This window comes from Pipistrellus hanaki (genome assembly GCF_964339955.1).
Source record: "Pipistrellus hanaki genome assembly, chromosome: 1".
NCBI classification, from domain to species: Eukaryota; Metazoa; Chordata; class Mammalia; order Chiroptera; family Vespertilionidae; genus Pipistrellus; species Pipistrellus hanaki.
This window is the reverse complement of record NC_140503.1, coordinates 60,086,512-60,102,263: the sequence shown is the minus strand read 5'-3', so window position 1 is coordinate 60,102,263 and position 15,752 is coordinate 60,086,512. Positions and strand designations below refer to the sequence as shown.

At 40.2% G+C, this 15,752-nt stretch overlaps 1 protein-coding gene across 6 annotated transcripts in view; it reads right to left on the bottom strand.

The window, feature by feature from the left end:
* Positions 1 to 15,714, bottom strand: part of TP53BP1 (tumor protein p53 binding protein 1) — a 100,894-nt gene extending 85,180 nt beyond the window's left edge. For 4 of the 6 annotated variants that reach the window (XM_084902679.1, XM_084902682.1, XM_084902685.1 and 1 more), the window contains exon 1: positions 15,337 to 15,713. The gene's annotated coding sequence lies outside the window, so the exon portion shown is untranslated. Of the gene's footprint in view, positions 1 to 15,336 lie in introns of all 6 variants that reach the window. The other 2 variants (XM_084902684.1, XM_084902681.1) reach the window with 2 other exon arrangements.
* Positions 15,715 to 15,752: the final 38 nt, after the last annotated feature.

Below are 15,752 nucleotides of genomic sequence, written 5' to 3'. Positions count from 1 at the left end.
AAGAAAGAATTTGAACCCCATCTGTCTAACTAAAGAGGTTCTATATATTTATAATTAAAGAGGAGCAGTGACAAAGAAATGGCAAAGTAGTTGATAACTTTTTTGTTTTAGAATTATTTTTTATTTGAATACTGAATATGGATGTCCCTAATGTTCTAAGAATCCAAAATAATTAAAATAATATGAAAAAAAAGAGGAGAAACTGTAAAGCTGTCAACTACACATCCTTAACAAGTTAAGTCGCATATAAGCATAACCAATGGACACAAGACACTGGGGGTGGGGTGTGAGGGAATGTGTGGTGAAGGGAGGATACAGGAGGCCGGGGGACATCAATGGGAGGAAAAAAGAGACATATGTATTACTATTTGTAATACTTTAAACAATAACAAAATAAAAAAGAAGTTAAGTCAACAAAGAGGTGATGATAAAATTAAAAACATGAAAGAACATTACTTAAGATAGTCATTTGCTAATGACACTATATTAACATGCTACTGTATTTGTAACCCCTGCAAAGAAAACCATCCCAACTGGTCTGTATCTTATCTCTACAGAATTTCCTCCTTTTAATTTTTTTTTTTTTTAAATAAGTTTTTATTTTTCATATTATTACAAATGTTCCTTCCCCCCCCCCCCACCATTGCTCTCCTCCACCAGGTTCCCACCCCACCCTCTGCCCTTTCCCCTCTCCCCATTGTCCTCATCCATAGGTGCACAGTTTATGTTCAGTCTCTTCCCACGCCCCCCTCTCCCCTTTTCCCCAAGAATCGTCAGTTCACTCCCCTTCCATACCTCTGATTCTATTATATTCAACAGTTAATATTGTTCATCAGATTTTTTTAATTTCCTTGGTTTTTAGATTCACTTGTTGATAATTACGTATTTGTTGTTCATAATTTTTATCTTTGTTTACTTTCTCTTCTGAAAGAACCCCCTTCAGCAATTCATATAATTCTAGTTTGGTGGTGATGAACTCCTTTAGCTTTTTTTTATTAGTGAAGCTCTTTATCTGGCCTTCGATTCTGAGTGATAGCTTCGCTGGGTAGCTTATTTTTGGCTGTAGGTTCTTGCTATTCATCACCTTGTATATTTCTTGCCATTCCCTTCTGGCCTGCATGGTTTCTGTTGAGAAGTCAGCTGACAATCGTATAGGTGCTCCTTTATAAGTTACTACCTTCTTTGCTCTTGCTTCTTTTAATATTCTCTCTTTATCTTTTGCTCTTGGAATTTTAATAATGATGTGTCTCGGTGTGGTCCTCTTTGGATTCCTTTTGTTTGGAGTTCTGTGCACTTCCTGGACTTGTAAGTCAAATTCTTTCACCAGGTGGGGGAAGTTTTCTGTCACTATTTCTTTCAGTATGTTTTCGATATCTTGCTCTCTCTCATCTTCTGGAACCCCCATAATTCTGATGTTGGTTCGCTTGAAGTTGTCCCAGAGGTTTCTTACATTATCTTCAATTTTCTGGATTCTCTTGCCTTCTAGCTTCTGTGGAGGAGTGTCTTCTGGCTCTTTATGTTCCAAATCTTTGACTTGATTCTTGCGATCTTCCCTTCTGTTTTTAGGACTCTGTAGAATATTTTTTATTTCAGACAATGTATTCTTTATTTCTTGTTGTTCCCTTATCATTTCTTGATGGTCTCTTTTCATATCCTCATAGGCCTTATCCATCTTTTCTAGGAAATTCTTGAAAAACCTTATAAGCGTAGATTTGAACTCTATATCCAGACGCTTTTTGTCCTCCATTTCTTTCGTTTGTGATCTATTTTGTTGTCGCATTTCGCAGTTACAGATGGGGCGGGGTTTCAGGGTGGAGCCTGCAGCTTTGGCTTCCGTCAGCCCCGCCCTCTGCGGGTCCTTCAGTGCTCGCTGCCGGCGCCTCTGAGAGAAAGGTGCCCTCGATTTTCGCCTGCTGCCAAACAGTCTATGCTCTCCCCCAATGAGCCCGGTATTGGGGTTCAGTTCAGTTGGAAGTGGAGTTGGAGGTGGCGTTCACAGCAGTCTGGAGCCCCAGTCTCCTTCCCGTCAGGGCAATCCCGCGGCACAGCCGACCGTCCCTTCTCTGGGGGCAGTGTGCGCGCCTCCGGGACCTCCTTTCTCCGCTACCCCGGGGTTCCGACTTACAGCCCAGCTCCCTATGGCTGAGCCTGAGTCCCCGGGGTCTGGCCCAGAACGGGGGTTCAGAGCAGTGAGGGGCCCAGCACAGTCGGAGTTTTATCTCCTTTCCGCTAGGGAACGCCCGCCAGGCACTCGGCCTCCCTCCTCTCCGGCTCCGTCCTCTTCTCGCGCGCCGCGTGTCTCCGTACCTTGGGCTTTTACAGCTCCTCCGTGCTTCCTTCTGGTTTTCTCCTTGCTTCTTGTTGTAGGATTTCCAGTCAGTCGACTTTCCTGTAGTTCTGGGTAATGTCCATTTTATATTTTAGTTGTATTTTATTAAAATTGTTGTGTGCGGCTGCGGCTAGTTGCCTACCCGAGCAGCCATCTTGGATTCTCTCCTCCTTTTAATTTTAAGTAAACTTTTTATCTTAAACAAAATTTCAGAGCAACAAAAAAGTTATAAAAATAGTGCATAATAAAAAAATTGCATAATAATCTTGTTTGGACCCTTTTGCCTAGATTCACATGTTAACATTTGCCACGTTCATTTTTGTGTGTGTGATAAAGTATACATAACAAGAAATATGCCATTTTAATAGTTTTTAAGTGTACAGTTCACTGGCATTAAATATATTAACATTGTTTTGCAACCATCACCATCACCCATATCCAGAACTTTTCATCTTCCCAAATTAAAACTCTGTTTCATTATATAATGGCTCCCCATTCCCTTCTCCCTCCATTCCCCAGTAACCACCATTCTACTTTCTGTCTCTATGAATTTGACTAGTTTAGATAACTCATATAAATAGAATCATACAATATTTGTACTTCTCTGTCTGGCTTATTTTACTTAGCATAATGTTTTTAAGGTTCATCTATGTCAGTGTTTCCCAAAGTGTGGTACACGTACCCCCAGTGGTACGCGTTGCACCGGAGTTTGGTGGGGATAAGCACTGCACCGTGCTTAGCTGCGCCTAATTCTACATTCTCATGAGTACGAGGGGTACTCAGCGTTACAAAAATTATAGAAGGGCTACACATATGTCAAAAGTTTGGGAAACACTGATCTATGTCATAATTTTAATAGCATGTGTCTGAATTTCCTTCCTTTTTAAAGCTGAAAAATATTCCACTGCATGTAGTATCACATTTTGTTTCTCATCTTTATTCATTCTAACTCACTTTTCAGACTTTTTCAGAGCCCCCAGACTTTGCCATCTCCAAGTATAGATAAGATCCTGGAGGCATAGTAGCAGAAAGATATCAAGGCAACTGCCCCGAGGTCCAGGTAGCTTAATTTTCCAGCCAGCCAATCAGTTGCAGGCCCTCTTCTCAACTGGGTCTCTTTAAAACACAAAATTTCTTCACAAACTTGAGTTAATTTATTGATTTCAATTTACTTACATGCAAGGCACCATTCTGGCTCCATGGTTCCTTTTAGTAGTAAATGGAATCTAGAGATCACAATTTGGAATGTTGGAATGCTTATTGCTACTGATTGGTCATTGTTTGGCTTTTTCCAAATAAATTTTAGGATTCAGAAATTTTATCCAACTTTTTTCATTTTATATTAGTATCTTTCTTATCAACATCTTGGTTTCTGGTAACATTGACATAAATTATTTATTTGCTTTATTCTATTATATATGTAAAATGTTATTACCAATGTTATTAATGAGATTATGACTATGAGAATAGTTTAACATTTTCTTTTTTTAAATATATTTTATTGATTTTTTATAGAGAGGAAGAGAGGGATAGAGAGTTGGAAACATCGATGAGAGAGAATCATCGATCAGCTGCCTCTTCTGGGGATGTGCCCACAACCAAGGTACATGCCCTTGACCAGAATCGAACCTGGGACCTTTCAGTCTGCAGGCCGACGCTCTATCCACTGAGCCAAACTGGTTTCGGCTGACATTTTCTTTGCAGTTGATTTCCCCCCCCCCCCTTAGGGTATATCCCATTAAAAATGTGCAGTTAGAATATATTTACAACATTGATAAATCTTGAGGATATGATGTTAAGTGAAATAAGCCAGTCACAAAGAGGTAAATATACTCTATGATTTCACTTATATGACCTACTTAGAGTAGTTAAAACATAGAGACAGAAAATAAGTAGAATGGTGGTTACAGGGGCTGGAGGTAGGGGGCAAATAAGGAGTTATTGTTTAATACAATAGGTATAGACTTTCAGTTTTATAAGATAAAAAGAAGTATGGAGATGGATGGTGGTGATGGCTGCACATTGTTAATGTATGTAATACTGAATTGTACCCTTAAAATCATCAATTTTATGTGTATTTTATTATAATAAGTGTTTAGAAAGTCTTTATTGTTGAAAGTATTACATATGTCCCCTATCTTCCTTCATTGATCCCTTTTGGCCTACCCTCAACCCCGTCTCCAGGCCTTCACCACACTATTATCTGTCCATGGGTTATGCATATATGCATACAAGTTCTTTGATTGATCTCTTCCCTTTCAACCCTCCACCCCCACCTTCCCTCTGTATAATAAATTTTTTTAAATGTGCAGTTAAATTACTATATCTTAAAGTCATTGGAAATAATTGTATCAATTTAATTTCTTTTTATTTTGTTGTGTGGGGGGGTTTTTTTAGTGACTACCTCTTTATTTTAATTTTTAAATTGAGGTTAAATTTAAATGCACAGCTTTTAGTTATGTAATTTGATGAGTTTTGACAAATGTACACATTTATGAAACCTATATATCAATCAAGATATATAACATTTTATATATAACAAATTATAATTATCAAATTATAATTTCCAGAACCATAGATTAGTTTTGCCTATTTAACAATTATAAATAGTATCATAAAGTATTTAGTCTTTTGTTTCCACCTTTTTTTTTTTAATCCTCGCCCAAGGATATTTTTTCCATTGTTTCCCTCTCTCTCTCTCTCTCTCTCTCTCTCTCTCTCTCTCTCTCTCTCTCTTTTAAGAGAGCAAAAAGGAGTGGGGAGGGAACATCCATTGATTTGAGAGGCACATCAATTGGTTGCTTTTGGCACATGCCCCTATGGGGGCTGGGGAGCTTGCAACCAAGGTAATTAATTCCCTTGACCAGAAATCCAACTGGTGACCCCCTGCTCTAATCACTGAGCAAAACCAGACAGGGCTTGTGTCCACCTCCTTTTGGTCAACATAACATTTTGAGACTTATTAATGCTGTTGTATGCATCAGTTCATTCTTTTTTTATTGCTTAGTAGTATTCTATTGAATATATATTCCACAATTTATTTATAGAGTCTCTTGTTGGATATTTGGATTGTTTTGAACCATTATTTTTTACTATGCTGACTTTACAGAGAGAGGAAGGGGAAAAGAAAACTGATTTTTTTTGTTCCATTTTTGTTCCATTAATGCATTCATTGATTGATTTTTGTACGTGCCCTAATGGGGGACTGAACCCACAACCTGGGCATATCAAAACCTTGTGGCATATAGAGACGATGCTCTAACCAACTGAGTTATTATACTAGGTTGAACCATTATATTTTTAAAAGCTGCTATAGCCGAAACTGGTTTGGCTCAGTGGATAGAGCATCGGCCTGCGGACTGGAAGGTCCCGGGTTCAATTCCGGTCAAGGGCATGTACCTTGGTTGCAGGCACATCCCCAGTAGGGGGTGTGCAGGAGGCAGCTGATCAATGATTCTCTCTTATTGATGTTTCTAACTCTCTATCACTCTTTCTTCCTCTCTGTAAAAATAAATAAATAAATAAATAAATAAATGCTGCTATAAACATTCACGAATAAGTATTTTTGTGAACATACATTTTCATTTCTCTTGGGTCAATATCCAGGAGAGGAACTATTGGGTCATAGGATAGGTATTTGCTTAACTTTATAAGAAATTGCCAGTTTTTCAAAATGGTTATATAATTCTATATTCCGTCTATCAACATGTGAGAGTTTCAGGTGCTGACATTTGGTATTGTTAGTGTGAAGTGATATCTATGTGTTTTAGTATACATTATATATCATTTATGTACAATAAAATGTGCCCATTTTAAGTGTAGAGCTTGATGAGTTCAAAAAATGTATATATGGCCGAAACCGGTTTGGCTCAGTGGTAGAGCGTCAGTCTGCGGACTGAAAGGTCCCAGGTTCGATTCCGAACAGGGGCATGTATGTTGGTTGCGGGCACATCCCCAGTAGGGGGTGTGCAAGAGGCAGCTGGTTGATGTTTCTCTCTCATCGACGTTTCTAGCTCTCTATCTCTCTCCCTTCCTCTCTGTAAAAAATCAATAAAATATATATTTTTAAAATGTATATATGTGTGTAGCCACCACCACAACCCAGTAGAGAATATTTTCATCACCACCATCCTGAAAGTCCCCTTGTGCGCCTTTGAAATCAATTCCTATCCCCTCCCTAGCCCTAAGCAACCACTTAGTTTTCTGTGACTGTAGGTTTTACCCATTCTAGAATTTCATGTAAATTTATTCATACTTGTGGTGACCATGAAAATGCACTGCTGAAATCTGCTTGCAGAAAGTATAATTGATTGATGACCCACCTGCTGCCACTGTGGGATCTGCCCCGACCTTTATACCCAAACCACTCTTCCCACAGGCTAAGCTCAGCCAACACCGGAGAGCAGCAGAGCAGGCTGCAAAGGCAGACCCAGTCTGTGGCATGCAAGGGTCCTTCAACAGGTGTCTTTGATTAGAAGAATCTTCATCAGCCTGGCCAAACCATTCTTGGAACCATGCTGTAAGACACGACTCTTCCTTTCCCATTCTCGTTCCTTCCCTCTCTCCTTCCCCAGATATCAGACCTGTATCTTTGTCTGAAGACTCTCTCTGCCTTCCCCTGATCCCTCCCTGTGGTGTTTTAAAATATTCCACAGCATTGACACTCCCTTCAAAAGGGAGAGACTTTCCCTTCTCTGGAGAGTGAACCAGACTTAGTGACTTGCTTCTAATAAACAGAAGACAGAAGAGATAGTATCTAACTTTCTAAAACTATAAGTCATAAAAAAAAAAAAAAAAAAAAAAAAAGCATTGTGGCTCACCCTTACTTTTTCTTGGGTTCATTTGCTCTGGTAGAAGCCAGCTGCTGTCTAGAGGGTACTCAAATAGGCTTATGGAGAGGCCTACATGGTGAGGAGCTGGTGCTTCCTGCCAATAGCTTGTGAGTGAGTCATGTTGGAAGCAGATCGTGCAGCCTCAGTTAAGTCTTCAGATTACTGTAACCCCAACCAACATCTTGAACTGCAAACACATGAGAAACCATAAGCCAAAACCACTCAACTAATTTGCTCCTGAATTTTAAATCTTTAGAAGTCTTAACAAATATTTGTTATTTTAAATTGCTAAGTTTTAATTTGTTTCAAAGCAATAGGTAACCAATATACTTACCAAATATATGTCTTACACATTTAATCATGTCTTAGTATCTACTTCTCAGGAGTCCAAATAACAGTATTTTTTATTTTTATTTTATTTGGCATAATGTTATTTTTCTCCTATGTGTGTATATTTGTAGTTTCTTTTTTTAAAAAAAATATAAATATATATATATTATTTCAGAGATTAAGGGAGAGAGATAAGAGAAATATCAATGATGAGAGAGAACCATTAATTGAGTGCCTCCTGCACATTCCACACTGGGGATGGAGCCCACAACCTGAGCACATGCCTTGACTGCAACCTCCTGGGTCATAGGTCTATTCTCAACCACTGAGCAATGCTGGCAGGGCTGTAGTTTCTTTTTATCACTAAGTTGTATTCTATTGGATGAAGGTACCACAATTTGTTTACCCATTCTCCTATTATTGGACGCTGGGTCTTTTCCAGTTTTTGGCTATCCTATATAATAAAGATGTAATATGCTAACGATCTGCAGGAGGGTGAGGCAGCCAGCTACAACCGACCTTGGAGAGCTACAGGAGGGGGCAGGGCAGCAATGTATGAGGGAGGGCCAGGGGAGCTACAGAAGGGTGGGGCAGTGAGTGGAGAGCTACTGGCAAGCTAGTTATGAATAAAGTTGCTATGACCAAGTCTTCCAAGTCTTTCTGTGGGCATATGTTTTCTTTCTCTTGGGTAAATGCCTAAGAATAAAATTTCTAGTTCATAGGGTTGATGTTTGTTGAATTTTATAAGAAACTTACTCATACTTTTCTAAAGTGGTTATAACTTTTTCTCTACTATTAACAATATATGAAAGTTCTACTTGCTCCACATCCATGCTAACATTTGGTGTTATTGTTTTTTTAATTTTTGCCATTTTGTGGCTATTATTATGCTATGGTTTTCATTTGAATTTCCCTAAGACTAATGATGTTGAACACATTTTCATATACTTATTGGCCATTTGTATATCTTTTCTTACTAAAATCTATTCAAATTGTCCACATTATAATTATGTTCTCTTATTTTATTGGTTTGTAGGATATTTTAAATATATATATATTCTGAATCAAGTTATTTGTCAGATTTGTCATTTTGTTTTAATTTTATTTTATACTTATGTAAAACATGTATGATTCCCAAGTCAAATTTACAAAATATGTTCCAAAAGGTCCACATTCCATCCTTGATTATCTTACAATTTGTTTTTAGAGATAACTTCTTTTCTTTTTAAGTTTTTGGTTTATCATTGAGGTTATTATTTACTCTCTCTCTCTCTCTCTCTCTCTCTCTCTCTCTCTCTCTTCTCATTCTTCATTTGATGAAACAGGAAACCAGGTTGGCTCTCCCTGTAAAATACAGTATGCCTAGAATTCCACTGATTCTCATCATCTCCACTGACATCACTCTGGTCTGAGTTACATTACTGCTCATCCAGATTACTGCAAATTCCCTGACTGGCTTTCCACTTTAATCCTTATAACCTCTACACTCTGTCCTCAACATGGCAGCCAAAGTGATTCTGTAAAATCTAAGTCAAATCATATCACTCTCTGTTCAAAAGCCTGCATATGTTTCCCATTTCACTCAGAGTGAAAACCAAAGTCATAATGATGTCCACAAGGTCTTACGTGATCTGAGCCCTATTATTTCTTTGATCTCATCTCCTATTGCTCTTTGTCTCACTCCTTTGCTCCAAGCACAATGGGTTCCAACTATTCCTTGAATGTACCAGGCACACTGCTACCTTCAGGACTTTGTGCTGGCTATCCTCTCTGCCTATAAAGCTTCTCTCAGATATCCAAATGGCTAACTCTCTTACTTCCTTCAAGCCAGCTGATGTCAGCTCAAGTCTCATTTTCTCAATAAGGCCTTGACCAGCTCATTTAAAATTGCAACCTGTCCTGTCCCTTCACTATTCTCCCCATTACCACACCTTCCACCAGCATTCTCAACCACCCTTATCCATTTTGGGGGGTTTATTTTGCTACTAAGCACCAATCACTTTTTGACATGTTATATAATTTATCTATTTATTACTTATTATCTTGTTTGCTCCATTTGCTGATACACAGTAAGTGCTCCAGAAATATTGAATGATTAAATAAATGAATTCTAGGCATTGTTCTAAGCGTATTTTAGAGACTGCCCCCTTGATTCTCAAAATAATCCTATAGAGTGCTATTGTTTTAATTTTACAGATGTGGAAACTAAACATAGAAAAGATCAGCAACTTGTCCAAGTTCACACGGTTGGCGAGAGGGGAAGTTAGTTTCAGAGTATCAACTGTGTTGAGTTAGTTCATATTCTTTAAATCCTTTATGGAATGAGATGGAACCTTATTCCATAAATAAAGTCATAAAGGTAAAGGTAAATAAATTCCTAGATGAGAATTAAGGGGAATATAGCATTCAAAAGAAAAAAAAAAAGAAAAAGGTCAGAAAATACAAGAATGAGGAAAAGGCAATTGACTCAGATTGACTGAATAAAACAGTTAATACCCAACCGGTATGGCTCAATGGTTGAGCTCAATCCATAAACCAGTAGGTCACAGTTTGATTTCTGGTCAGAACATGTGCCTGGGTTGTGGACTCTATGGATGATTCTCTCTTATCATTGATGTTTCTATCTCTCCTTCCTTCCTCTCTCTGAAATCAATAAAAACATTTTTAAAAAGAAAGAGTTAAAGGCCCTAGCGATTAGAGTGTCAGCCTGTGGACTGTAGGGTCCCAGTTTTGATTCTGGACAAGGGCCTGTACCGTGGTTGCAGGTTTGATCGCTGGCCCTGGTCCAGACTCATGTGGGAGGCAGCCAATGTATACGTCTTTCTCACATCAATGTTTCTCTCTCTGACTCTCCCTTCCATTCTCTAAAAATCAATGGGAAAATATCCTCTAGTGAGGATTAACAACAACAACAAAAAGAGCTAAGTTATTTGCAGGAGGTATGTTATAAAGGTTCTGAAGAATCTTCAAAAAAAAGAACTAATGAAAAGGAAGAGAAAAAGTATTTGTGATTTAGTGATATTGTAAAGGGAACATTCATAAAGTGATGTTTCTTTAACCCAAACATTCCTTGAAGGAAAGTAAACTCTATTCTCTGAATACCTTGAAAAAATGCAAAGTTTAATTCACACACAGACATGGCCTCAAAACTAAGGTATACACTTAAGATTTAGAGTCCCTTTACCATGATCTTCACTATAAGAAAATCCTTAGTGATCCCTGCACTAAGAAGTAGGTTTGTTCAGAATAAGGGAAAAGATGGAATCAGAGGCTACAGCCAAACACTAACTTCCATCTCACAGGGAAATGGAATGGGTAAGGGAAAGCGGTATCCATAAATGCTTCTTTTTCACTTTTAGTAATCACTTTCTTAAAAAGAAAAATGTGAGGAGGGAGGAAGGATAAAAGGGAAATTTCCTTTTTTCTATTTATTGAGGGGAGGAAGGAGGGAGGGAAATAGAGGAAGAAAGGAAGGGAAGGAAGGAAAGAGAAACATCAATTTCTTGTTCCACTTATTTATGCATTCATTGGTTGATCCTTGTATGTGTCCTAACCTGAGACTGACCCTCAACTTTGGCACATCAGGACAATGTTCCAACCAACTGAGCTACCAACAAGAGCAAAGGAAATTTCTTTATTGTCCCTTTATTGCAATGCTTTGGGGGTCAGGGGGAGGGAAAGACTAGGAGGAAGGGAGTAAATCCAGTGCCTTTGCTCTTCCCATTACTTAATGTGAACAAATAATAATTAGGAAAATTATCCAACAAATATTCCTTCTCTGTGTGCCAGACATAGTAATAAATGCAGACTTCTCTCCCATCTCAATCTTTTTAGAGATTATTTTACTGCCTTTTTAGAAGTTACTTTACTCGGTGCCCTTGAAGATAAAAACCAGCTGTTCCTGCTAAGAGGTGACCTTATGGCTGCTGGTATACATTATGATCATAGTATTTTGCCCAAAAGCCAAGGATAGCCTCTGACACAGCAATCCTGTAATCCAACACTCCTCTTTCTGTATAAAGAATGCTTTATAGGCAGAACTGAGTACAGGGTGGGAATCTGAGCTGCATACAGCTCTTTCGGATATTTTATTTGATAAGACCATGCAATCCAGCAGAGCAGGCTGGAATTCTACCAAAGGAACTCAGATCCCCCCAAAAAAACTAATGGCATTCATGGGTCTAGAAGTAAGGGAGAAGCCAATATCTTTTCTTTATGAATTTTCAGAGCTGGCCTAAGTCCTATGAAAAACCTCCACATTAAAATGATTATGTTGCCCTCCACACTCCCACACACATAATTCCAAGGTGAGCACAATTAATTTCAGTAAAGTTCTTATTTTTCTCATGAGGACAACTTCAATAATTTAATTTAAATGCAAATATTAAATTATTTCCAGAAAAAATTTAGAGATGCCCCTCATACTTTGATATATAGCATCATATCAGTTTCTCCTGTACTACATAGCAATTCCACCTTTGTAAACACAACAAAGTTATCACCACAATACATCTGATTACCATCCATCACTACACAATTCTCTTCATCCATTTCGCCTCCCCTTCCCCTACCCTTCTGATAATCACCAATCAATTCTCTGAATCTATGAGTTTGTTTTGTTCGTTTGTTTTTTAGATTCACATATAAATGAAATCATATATGTCTGATTTGTTTTACTTAGCATAACACCCTCTCGTTCCATTCATGTTGTCACAAATGTAAGATTTCATTTTTTATTACTGAGTAATATTCCATTGTACAGAGTACATACCACATCTTCTTTATTCATTCAACTATGGATGGACTCTTAGGTTGTTTCCATATCTTAGCTATTGTAAATAATGCTGCAATGAAACTGACAGTGCATGTATCTTTTCAAATTACTGTTTTCATTTTCTTTGGGTAAATATCCCAGAAGTGGAATAATTAGATCCTTCAGTAGTTGTATTTTTAATTTCCTATAGTGGTTATATTCCCACCAATAGTGTACCAGGGTTCTCTTTTCTTCTTTTCTCCACATCCACTTGTCATTCCCCCTCCTACTTTGTTAAGATGTGCATAATTTACCTCCTGGGTAATTTATCACTATACTTAAGGCCCAGTGCATGAAATTTGTGCATGGGGCAAGGGTCCTCTCATCCCAGCCTGCACCCTCTCCAATCCGGGACCCCTCAGGGGATGTCAAACTCCTGGTTTAGGCCTAAACCAGCAGTTGGACATCCCTCACACAATCCTGGGCTGCTGGCTCCTAATCACTCACCTGCCTGCCTCCCTGGTAACCCCTAACTGGTCCCCACTGCCTGCCTGATCATCCCTCACTGCCCCCCACCCCCACCCCTGGCCTGATCGCCCCACAAAGCCTGCTTGTTCAGTAGTTTGGTCACCCCTCACTAACCCCACTGCTGGCCTGGTCATAGGCAGCCATCTTATGAGAGTGTGAGAGTCAATTTGCATATTACTTTATTATATAGTATATTATAAACTGATGAAGGTTTGGGGGCTGAGACTCACCTAACTAGTTTAAACTTAGCCAAGGCTACCATTACCTTTCATGTGAGACTACCTTCTGCCTTGTGCCCACCCCATTGCATGCCCAAGAAACCAGCCTATAATATTGCCTTCCTGTGCATGTCCTCTAACTTCTTTTAGTGGTGGGTCCTTAGAGACTCCTTCCACAATTCAAGGATTCTTTATCACAAACAGTTTGAAAAGCATTGGTTGTAACCACTATATCTGCCAATGCTGCACGGCAAGAGTATGGAAAAAACTAGAATAGGAGAATTCCCCCCAAATCATAACTGAACAGTCTAGGAGTCAACAGTTAAAATCAAACACTACAGTGGACTCTATACTACATACTACTGTATGTGCCTGACATAATGCATATCACATTTTCTGAATAGTCCCCACAGGTAGGCCATTGAATAATGTCAAGGCTCCTGCCACAACACACTATTCCTAAATTCAAAATAAGTTTTCATATATGTTGTAATTCATATATAAATATAAATATATTTCTTTATACACATGCACATCAGTGTTTTCTGTCTTCAGTTGTAAAATTCTGGAGCATAGATGCTAACACTACATAGTTTTCTAGAACACTTTATTCAGTGCTTTGTGCCATTTGACACTTGGAAATATTCTCTTTTAAAAAAATATTTTTATTGATTTCAGAGGAAAGGGAGAGATAGAAACATCAATGATGATAGTCAATTGGCTGCCTCTTGTATGCCCTACACTGGGGATCAAGCTTTCAACCTGGGCATGTACCCTTGATTGGACTTGAACTCAGGACCCTTCAGTCTGCAGGCTGACGCTCTATTCACTGAGCCAAACCAGCTAGGGCTGAAAATATTTTCTGATATTATGATGATACTGGCATCATCACCCAATGGCTGGGATGCTGCTACACCAGGAAAGAGTGGGGGGTAATTAAGAGATACCTATAGCCAATCTATGACATTGTCTGCCTTTGGCAAAAGAGCCTGGTGAACACCACTCAGTTATATGTGTGCAATGTTAGTACCATCAGAGTTTGAATTTGCAGCTCTAATTAAAACCCAATTCTAGCAGGGCCTGAGATTGTAGGCCTGCATTTTTGCCTCTACCATCAGATCGGTTCATGGTCCTTCCCTATGCCATGGTCTAACCTATCAGACTTGATGAGAGCAGAACCTGTCGTTAACTGCTGCTGACCCTTACACTGAGACCTGCTACCAGCTAAAGACCTCTTCTCTACAGTTGCTATGGAAACTGTCCTCTTCCTCTCCTGACACTCTTCTCTGATTAGAATCTTCAAAAGGTGTAGCAGAACAGTATCTTATGTGTCATGTAAGGCGAGGCAACACCACCATCTGATGTTCTGCCAATACTTTCTTTAAAAACAAAAAGATTTTTTAAAATTTATTTTTAGAGATAGAGGAAGAGAGAGAAACATCAATGTGCGAGGGAAACATCAATGGAGCCCGCAATCCCAGCATGTACCCTGACAGGGAATCCAACCTTTCAGTACACTGAATAATAATGCCTGACCAACTGAGCCACACGGGCCAGGGTTCCACCAGTCCTATTTCTCCCTCTCTGACACACAAAGAAAGGATTTTCAAGGCCATCTCCCATTTCTTTCTGAGATATAATTGATATACAATATTATATTAGTTTCAGGTAGGGTCATGTCTACATTGATGGTGCAACGTTCTATTTTGCTCCATGCCCCATGCTAGGGAACAGGTTTGCTGTGAGGCATTGAACATGCAGACACTGACCAGTCCTCCTCCGGGCCTGCAGAGAGGCCGTGGATCACACTGCGCTCATAGGCAGCCTTGCTGGATCCGGTAATGTGCTGCTTTCTACCCAGTACCATCTCCCAAATGGGACCCAAACAATGCTGCTGGGAGTGCTAGGGTGAGAGACAGGCTCTCTGTCTGACACATAATGTACCGAATAGTTCACTGTACATGTTTACTGTTTGTAAAAAGCTGGAGTGCGGAGTAGGTGGTGGAGACACGACGAGGGATGATGGGTGAGGGTAGGCTTACAGCACCATTTTTACAAGGATGTTCCTGTCAGTCACAAAACTGCGCCAGCCTCCTTACGTCCTCTTCCCCCTCCCCTGGGTCTTTGGTTTCTGGAAGGCTCAACCTCCTCTCTTGGGCTCAAACACAATTCCCTGGGAGAGTAACGATCCCCAAGGTGGCTCAACCCACGGAGTCACACACACAGAGCCTGCAGTTGGCAAGGTCTCCCCTAGGTTCTGCCCGCATCCTGCGGGCTGCAGGCTGAGCTCACAGCGCTCAGCGCGGATGGAGCCCGGCCAGCCACTGTCTTGGGAGGAACACTCACCGGGGACTCGGGGCCGGAAGGTCACTCCGTCCCGCCGGCACCGCGCGGCCTTCCCGAGCTCTCCCAGGGCCCGGGGCAGGGAGGGCGGGGGAGCCGAGGATGGAGGCTAAGGCCCGGGCAGGCACAGACAGAAAGACAAACACACAAAAAAGAAACCTGCCAGACAATGGCAACACAGACACACCGACACCGATGGAGACGCGATACAAAACGGTGACAGGGGGACAAGATGGCTCCCTCAGGCCTGGCGCGGCGCGGAGTGGCCAGGCAGCGCTTCTAGGGGAAACGTCCTAGCTAGAAGCTTCTCCCGTCACTCAGGCAACCGACTCATCCCTCCCCCAGGCCCCGGCTCAGAACCCCCACCCGGGCCCCAGTCGGAGTGGGAGCGCCCTCAGGAGACCCAGCGCGAGAGGAGA